Here is a 9,292-nt window from a genome sequence, read left to right as displayed (position 1 = left end):
ACTACACAGAGAAACCCTGTCTCGGGGAGAAAAAAAAAAAAAAAAAAGACACAGTCGGTAGTGTGTTAACTATACAGAAAAAAGACATTGTACAGTTTATTGTTATTTTGTCTTTTTTTTCCCCCAGAGCTGAAGACTGAACCCAGGGCCTTGTGCTTGCGAGGCAAGTGCTCTACCACTGAGCTAAATCCCCAACCCTGACACTGTACAATTTAAAATCAAATCTTAGACAGCTTTACATTTCAAATTTTTCTTTAAAAGAAGTGAGTTGTGTACAAGGAGGTTAAGTGCTTTATAGATAAGAAAATAAAACTGTGCCAGAACCAACTTATTCATCATTATTATCTTCTTCATCTTCATCTAATTCTTCCTCCTCCTCTTCCTCATCCTCTTTATCCTCCTCATCATCTTCCTCCTCCTTCTTTTCTTGCTCTTTTCCACCCCCTTTTCACTGCATCACATTTTCCTTTAGCTCTGTAGGCAGCAATATCCTTCTTGTACTTCTCCTTCAGTTTGGCAGCCTTCTCATAGGGCTGCTTGTCATACACTGCAGTGTTGTTCCACATCTCTCCTCATTGTTTTGCAACATCACCAATAGATAAGCCAGGATACACTCGCCTTTGATTTTGGGGTAGTACTCAGACCTGAACAAGAAGAAAGCCGAGGGAGTCCTCTTGGGTGCATTGGGGTCCTTGAACTTCTTTTTGGTCTCCCCTTTGGGGGGGGGATGTAGGTTTTCATTTCTCTTTCATAATGAGCCTTGTCAGTCTTCGGCATAACTTCAAATTTCCCCCTTTTTTTAGCAGCCATGGTCGTCCACCTCTCTGAGCACTTCTTGGAGAACTCTGAGAAGTTGACAGAAGCATCCAGGTGCTTCTTCTTGTGTTCCTCCCAGCAGGTTTGCAAAAATAAAGCATATGAAGACATTTTGCCTCTCAACTTCTTAGGATCTCTTTTGCCCATGTTTAGTTGATTTTCTTCCGCGAGGCACAGAGTCGCCCAGTGCCCATCAGGCTCTCGCTTTCTCTTTGAAGTGTTCTTTATATTTTCAGAATATCACTGTAAGGAATCAAAAACAAAAATCATTCTCACACAGCATGCACATATGAGCAAAGTTTGATAAGGAATCCTGGCAATGAATACAAAATTGGGCATAGAGACTCTGGGTTTTATTCCCTGCACTCTGGAGACAGAGGCACAGCTTGTGGATACTGGAGGCTCCTCAGGAGAGACTCTTTTTTAAGTCCCTCAAGACTTTGAGGGCATGGGGACTCCACAAGCACAATCCAAAATGTCTGTGTTTAAGGTTATGTTTCATCTCTAACTCTGCCCAGACTAGGAAATTCAACAAACCAATTTTACACTGCACACCCCAACACCCCACATGTTTGCTACTTGCCTAGAACGAAACTGGACTTAGTAAGAAGCTGTAACCAAGTTCCTGTCCACCATCTTAGATTCTCAAAGATTAACCATAACATCTTATAAGGAAATCTCTGCCAACTGACTGAACGCCACAAAGCAAAAGAAAATTGAGAGGCTGGAATTAAAGTAGTTTGACAATGTTGATAGAATTTCCCTACACCAAATCACTAATGCAATACCAATGCTCATGACAAGATGAATGATGAAACAAACGTAAGAGACAGAACTCAAAACACAACTTGAACACCATCCAATGAAGTCAAAGGACATAAAGAGGAAACAAGCACAGGAACTCAAAGAGGACAGGAACTACCTGAATGAAATACAAGAGAACTCCTGCAAGTGGCTTAGGAAATAATTATGATAATGCAGGATGTTGACATTGCATCCAGAGATATAAACATCTAAGGAATCCTCAATGTGAATGAAATGAGAAATGAACTCTGTAAGCCTGATGGTAACTCAATGGAGAGCCAATTCACAAAGATAGAGCATGCAGAAGACAAACATTAGTGTTTCAGTGCAAACTGAAGGAGCTGCCTCAGTCAATCAAGTAAGTTATAGGTGACACAAATGAACAAATTCTTGTTACATGTTAGCAGAAATATTAAAATATAAATGTTTGATTCATGCCTAATACAGTGGGTAAGGTCTTTCATCCTAGCACTCGGGGTGCACAGGCAGGCAAATTTATGAGCTAGAAGCCATTCTAGTCTCTATATCAGGATACATGAGAGTCAAGTCTGCAGAGTGAGACTCTGTCTCACAAACAAACAAACAAACAAACAGAAAACACAAACAAGAAATTAAATATATATTTACTACATTGATATCAAAACTGGCTAAAACGTGAAAGGATATTAGAAGACTGCCTATATAGCTCTGAATGAATATGTCTCACATTGGCTTATACTTTTGAAGTTGGATCCCCAGTTGGTCACAATGTTTTCAAAATTTTAGCTGTGGAACCTTACTGAATAAAGAATGACACTGGTGATAGGCTCTGAGGAAAAGAGTAGACCAACGGCACCTTAATTCTCTCTTCCTCCTTAGGGACTGGAGGTGAGGATGTGATCTCTCAGCTTTCTATTTCAATAACATGGCTATTTGCTGTCAGGCCTCCTTACCATGGTGGATAGTTATCCTCTGGAAGCATTACCCAAAGTGGTCTTTTTCTGCAATTACTTTCCTTGATCATGGTGCTTTAGGAAAGCAGCAGACGAAAATATAGAAAAACATATGATTGGATTTAAGGTTACCTTTCAGAGAAAAAAATTCATGTCATATTCTTAAAGCTAATCAAGAACAGAATATATGTTAGATCATAAGAATTATGAGGCCATTTTAAAAAATGATATCATCTAAAATCATCGTAGCATTTATTGTGTCTTCTTCTTTCAGTAAAAAGTAGGTGACCTTCCAAATGCTGACACCATTGCATACACTAGCAAGATTTTACTGAAAGGACCCAGATATAACTGTCTCTTGTGAGACAATGCCGGGGCCTAGCAAACACAGAAGTGGATGCTCACAGTCAGCTATTGGATGGATCACAGGGCCCCCAATGGAGGAGCTAGAGAAAGTACCCAAGGAGCTAAAGAGACCCGCAACCCTATAGGTGGAACAACATTATGAACTAACCAGTACCCCTGAGCTCTTGACTCTAGCTGCATATGTATCAAAAGATGGCCTAGTCGGCCATCACTGGAAAGAAAGGCCCATTGGACTTGCAAACTTTATATGCCCCAGTACAGGGGAACACCAGGGCCAAAAAGTGGGAGGGGTGGGTAGGGGAGTCGGGGGGAGTGTATGGGGGACTGTTGGGATAGCATTGGAAATGTAAATGAGGAAAATACCTAATAAAAATATTTTTAAAAAAGTAGGTGACATAATGGCCTCACAGTCAGGAAATATTGAGACATAATAAAGTATATATTTGAGGTCTGGATGCAGTAATATATCTTTAAGAACACTTTTTTAATAACAATATTGATCACAGTACCACACATCAGATTATAAATGATGGTGACTAAAAAAAACTACAACAGTCAGCTTTGATCAAATGTGGACCCTGTATCTATCTTGTATTCAGTTGGGTGTCAACAGGCAGACTCTAGTCTAAAATGCTCAGTTGAGATCCTAAGGACGATATATAATGCTGCATCCTTTCTACACCAAAGAAATAGAGTATGGAGTCAAAATTCAAGGATTACTTAAAAGAAATAATTTTCTTTGTATCTAAGCAAATAAAAAGTATAAAATCAGATCAATGGACTCAATTCCCCAATAAAAAGACACAGACTAATAGACTGGCTACACAAACAGGACACAACATTTTACTACTTACAGGAAACCCACCTCAGGGAAATAGACAGACACTACTACCTCAGAGTGAAAGGCTGGAAAACAATTTTCCAAGCAAATGGTCCAAAGAAACAAGTTGGAGTAGCCATTCTAATATCGGATAAAATTGACTTCCAACCCAAAGTTATCAAAAAAGACAAGGAGGGGCACTTCATACTCATTAAAGGTAAAATCTACCAAGATGAACTCTCAATTCTGAATATCTATGCTCCAAAGACAAGGGCAGCCACATTCATTAAAGAAACTTTAGTGAAGTTCAAAGCACACATTGCACCTCACACAATAATAGTGGGAGACTTCAACACCCCACTCTCACCAATGGACAGATCCTGGAAACAGAAATTAAACAGAAACACATGGACACTAACAGAAGTTATGAAACAAATGGATTTAATAGATATCTACAGAACATTTTATCCTAAAACAAAAGGATACACCTTCTTCTCAGCAACACATGGTACCTCCTCCAAAATTGACCATATAATTGGTCACAAAACAGGCCTCCACAGATACAAAAATATTGAAATTATCCCATGCATCCCATCTGATCTTCAATAACAACATAAATAATAGAAAGCCAACATTCACGTGGAAACTGAACAACACTCTACTCAATGATTCCTTGGTCAAGGATGAAATAAAGAAAGAAATTAAAGACTTTTTAGAGTTTAATGAAAATGAAGTCACAACATACCCAAACTTATGGGACAAAATGAAGGCAGTCCTAAGAGGAAAACGCATAGCCCTGAGTGCCTCCAAAAAGAAACTAGAGAGAGCATACACTAGCAGCCTGACAGCACATCTAGAAGCTCTAGAACTAAAGGAAACAAATTCACCCAAAAGGAGTAGATGGCTGGAAATAATCAAACTCAGGGCTGAAATCAACCAAGTGGAAACAAGAAGAACTATTCAAAGAATCAACCAAACCAGGAGCTGGTTCTTTGAGAAAATCAACAAGATAGATAAACCCTTAGCCAGACTAACTAGAGGCCACAGAGACCGTATCCTAATTAACAAAATCAAAAATGAAAAAGGAGACATAACAACAGAACCTGAGAAAATCCAAAACATCATCAGATCCTACTACAAAAGGCTATACTCAACAAAACTAGAAAACCTGGAATAAATGGACAACTTCCTAGACAGATACCAGGTACTAAAGTTAAACCAGGATCAGATTAATGATCTAAACAGTCCCAATTTCCCCTAAAGAAATAGAAGCAGTCATCAATATTCTCCCAACAAAAAAAAAGCCCAGGACCAGATGGGTTTAGTGTAGAGTTCTATCAGAACTTCAAAGAAGACCTAATTCCAACTCTCCTCAAACTGTTCCACAAAATAGAAACAGAAGGTACTCTACCCAATTCATTCTATAAATCCACAATTACTCTGATACCTAAACCACACAAAGATCCAACAAAGAAAGAGAACTTCAGACCAATTTCCCTTATGAATATCGATGCAAAAATACTCAATAAAATCCTCCCAAACGGAATCCAAGAACACATCAAAACAATCATCGAACATGACCAAGTAGGCTTCAACCCAGGAATGCAGGGATGGTTTAATATAGGGAAATCCATCAATGTAATCCACTATATAAACAAACCCAAAGACAAAAACCACATGATCATCTCGTTAGATGCTGAGAATGCATTTTAAAAATCCAACACCCCTTCATGATAAAAGTCTTGGAAAGATCAGGAATTCAAGGCACAAGACAGCAGAGATACAAGGAGAATGCTGAAATGGTGGAACTTCCCTTCACTTCTGCCTAGCCCCTCCTTCTGGACCTGCCCAATATTCAGCAGCTTCCTGCAATTCTTCTAAGCCTACCTACTTGGGGATCTTTCAATTAATTAGCTTCCCAATTCTTCACAGCAATTTTTGTTGTTTTGGATTTTTGCTTGCTTGCTTGCTTTCTTGTTCATGTGCTTTTAATTTGTCTTTTCCTTAAAATCATCAAATCATGCAGGAATCCCACATTCCCCAATCAGGAACCACTCCTCCAACTCTGTTGCAGCCTGTCTTCCACACAACTTCCCAGAACCTACTCTGCACAGCTTCCCCACAAGGTTGCTGCTAGACTAGACAGGAACTGGATGTTGTAGGACACTGCACCTGAGATCTGAACCCTTCAGATACAACTAATCCTGTCTAACTTCTCATATTGTGAGTCTAGCAATCTGAGCTAAAAATGCACACAATTAAGCAATCCTTCTGAATTCTGATGCTCAGAACAGATACCCAAAACAAACAGAAACTATGATAAAATGTCCTTGGCTCAAACCACAAACCATATATGTATCCTATAAGGAGCACAGTTTACATGATATCTAAGATAAAAATTGAAAACCTATAGTAATGACCAAGGAGATTAAAGTTTTTAAACATGTAAATCCACTCAAACAGGAACAAAATGAATCATGGGCAAGAAAATAACACCAGATGCCTGAAGGAAATGAGGACACTATAAAATATTAAAATTGAGTTCAATAGGTGCTTAGAAATGCCCCCCCCCAAAAAAAAGCTGGGTGTGGTGGCGCATGCCTTTATTCCCAGCACTTGGGAGGCAGAGGCAGGGGGATTTCTGAGTTTGAGGCCAACCTGGTCTACTGGTCTACTGAGTGAGTTCCCGAAAGCCAGGGCTATACAGAGAAACCCTGTCTCAAAAAAAAAAAAAAAAATCACTGAAAATAAAATGCAGTAAGGCAAATAAAAATAATACAGAGAGAACCTGTGGGAGACAAATTATAATTCTTGCAGAAAATTAACATGATGTTAGGTCAAGGCACAATATTACTTACTGCTTGAAGGGTCAGGCACTAAAGAGAAACTCCTTTGGAAAACTGTCTAGATTTTTGTCAAAAAAAAAAAAAGAAAAAGAAAAGAAAAGAAAGAAAATATGAAGGAAAGAAGGAAAGAAAACTAGAACAAAATTACAATGCATACTGTACTGTTTGTTCATAAATGATTTCCTGATTGTTCACTGTAATTAATACTCTATGTAAACCCATGCATATCAGCATAAGCTGGGAAAAGAAGACTTGAGATTTACCCAGGTCTCATTAGATCTAGGAAGGCTAGGAAGTCAACTCTTTTTATGATTAAAATGCGTTCCAGGATTCTCATGTAACCTCCAGGGTTGTGATGACTGTGAGAGGTTAAAATGGATTCTAGCTAAGCATGGAAGTGAGAGCTCAGAAGCACAAGTCCAGACCTGGGGGTCTGTCTTTAAAGAACAGGGTTCTGGGCTCATGGACACCTTTCAAATTGCAGGGCTACTTGTTTACCGTTGTGGTGACTTTTAGTTTTTCACATATTGTACTTATGCAAAAAAAATATGTCACAAGTTAATTGATTCTTCATATGTGAATAGATTAAATAAGCATACTGGTGATTTATAATGAATCTGAGTTGAGTTAAGGAAAGAAATTAAAGCCTTTCCCTCAGAGCATTTAACTAAGTGTGAGTCCAAAGTTGAATTCTCTACTTCATGTTCCCTGTGCCTTCTATCCTTTGTCTGTCTGTTCAGTTAGTTTAAATCTTTAACTTCCTGAAGGCTGCCTCATGCATCTCTCCCTTTCTATCTGCCTTTTGTCTCCATGTGTAAGATAGAAAATTTAAGTTTGACCCCCTAGACCAAGTTGGAGCCAAGAAAGAAAAATAGGTGGTCCCTGAAGTACCCTGTTCCCGAGAATGGCTGACCTCAGAATAGGTAATTTACACAAGCCGGTTCAGTGATCTTGTTCCAGGACCTGACTGACCACAGAACTTAGATTAAAGTCTTGAGAACCTCAATACCTGTGGAGAATCTATATAGGCCAGAAGAGGAAATCGTGACCCAAAGGTTGGAATGTCACTTTGATGTATACTAGTCTGACCTCAAATGTAGAGGAATACACCTGCCACAGTGTTCTGTTTGCTGGGATTATGTCAGCAACACTTGCATGTTTTATGTCTATGAAGTCAAACAATGTAATCACACTCTGTATATCTCAACAACATAATTTATATTCTAGAAAACATCTTTTGATTGTCTTTCCATTTACACTAACACAACATTAACATCCTAAGAACTAGAAACAACCATAAAATATATTTTTTCTGTAGAGGGCAAAAGGAAATTATGGTCAAAAATAAGCTCTATGGTAACCAGGAATGTAAAACCACAGGGTTTTCTCTATAGTGCAAGAAAAAGTACACTTTTTTTTTTTAACCAGAAGTGAAGGGATGGATATAGTAAGCAGGTTGGTGACCTGTGGTAGATGTAGTGCCAGACCACACCTGAAAGTCCCAGACTATTAAATTGTCCCAGACAACAATCCTAGGTCATTGTTTCTCCATCAGTACAAACCAACCTTGGGGGACATGGGACATGTACCTTACAGCTTGGTGTCCTCTACACTGTATGCTTGATCCTCCTCTAGGCCCTTACTTTTAGAATCCAACTTTAAGAAAGAAACACCTGTACTTTGCAAAAGACTTTTGAGGTAGCCACACCTTCATCTTCACTGTGCACAGATGATTGAGACAATTATTACCAAGAAATTTCATTTCGAAATTATACTGTGCTTACTTGTTCCTAAAATAAACCATCCTGGGATCAGAATCTTGAAGCTTCAGTCAGCATTGGCCACTGAGTCTACAGGGAAATTTTATACTTTACTTCCCAGTTTTAATAATTCAGAAACTCTTTAGTTTACTCAAACGTAGAACATAAAACCCCAGCAATATCCAACCAGTGATATTTCCAATCCTGAAAATCCTTACTCCCCATCCCCCTCCCCCAAATGGGTCCCACTCATTTCTCTTCTGCTTCTCACCTGAGCAGAGGCAGTCTCCCTCCAGTGTTATCCCATTAAATCTATGTGTGTGGTAAAATGTTCCATGGTGCATTGTGTTAGGTATATCATGACTTCTGACTGCCAGGAGACCTTTTACTTCAGAGCTATTCACATATTCACTGGGATAGATTTTCCCTGAGTGCTGCAAGAATTTCATTGACAATAACCCACAACACACCCACAACCAGTGCTGAAATACTTATAGAGTGGTATTGAACTAGATTTCTTTTGGTCTCAGGGATTGTTATTCTAGCAGACCTAGGGTTTGCAGAGACCGCCATGCTTGTATCACTTAAGCAGTAAACATCAATCATAGTCTTTCATTCTGACTAATGAACTCAGTTTAGAGCACGAAATTTCTTCCCCTTTGAAATTTTAGCTTTTTGATGTTTTTCATTTATAATGACCCATAGAGAATATACTTTATCAGCAGCCAGCAAAATGTGTCACAGAAAAATGCAGAAAAGACCAGAAATTTGAGAATAGAATTTGGGAGATACAAGTACTAATGCCTACACATGAAATATTAATGATGATGTTCATAGTGTGAATAAATTTAAGTAAAAGAACACTCTGAAATTGAGAACCATGGTCAATTTGGCCAAAAGTTTGGGAAATAAAGTATCCTAGTCTATGCACCTACAAACATGGTTTGC

General features: G+C 38.7%; 1 pseudogene; it reads right to left on the bottom strand.

Moving 5' to 3' along the window:
* Positions 1–328: 328 nt before the first annotated feature.
* Positions 329–963, bottom strand: LOC147004129 (high mobility group protein B1 pseudogene; annotated as a pseudogene).
* Between the last annotated feature and the right edge of the window lie 8,329 nt (positions 964–9,292).

This window comes from Mus caroli, unplaced genomic scaffold (genome assembly GCF_978045245.1).
Source record: "Mus caroli unplaced genomic scaffold, Mus_caroli_1 scaffold_6, whole genome shotgun sequence".
Taxonomy (NCBI): domain Eukaryota; kingdom Metazoa; phylum Chordata; class Mammalia; order Rodentia; family Muridae; genus Mus; species Mus caroli.
Note: the sequence above shows the minus strand (reverse complement) of the source record. Positions and strands in the feature narration are given on the sequence as shown.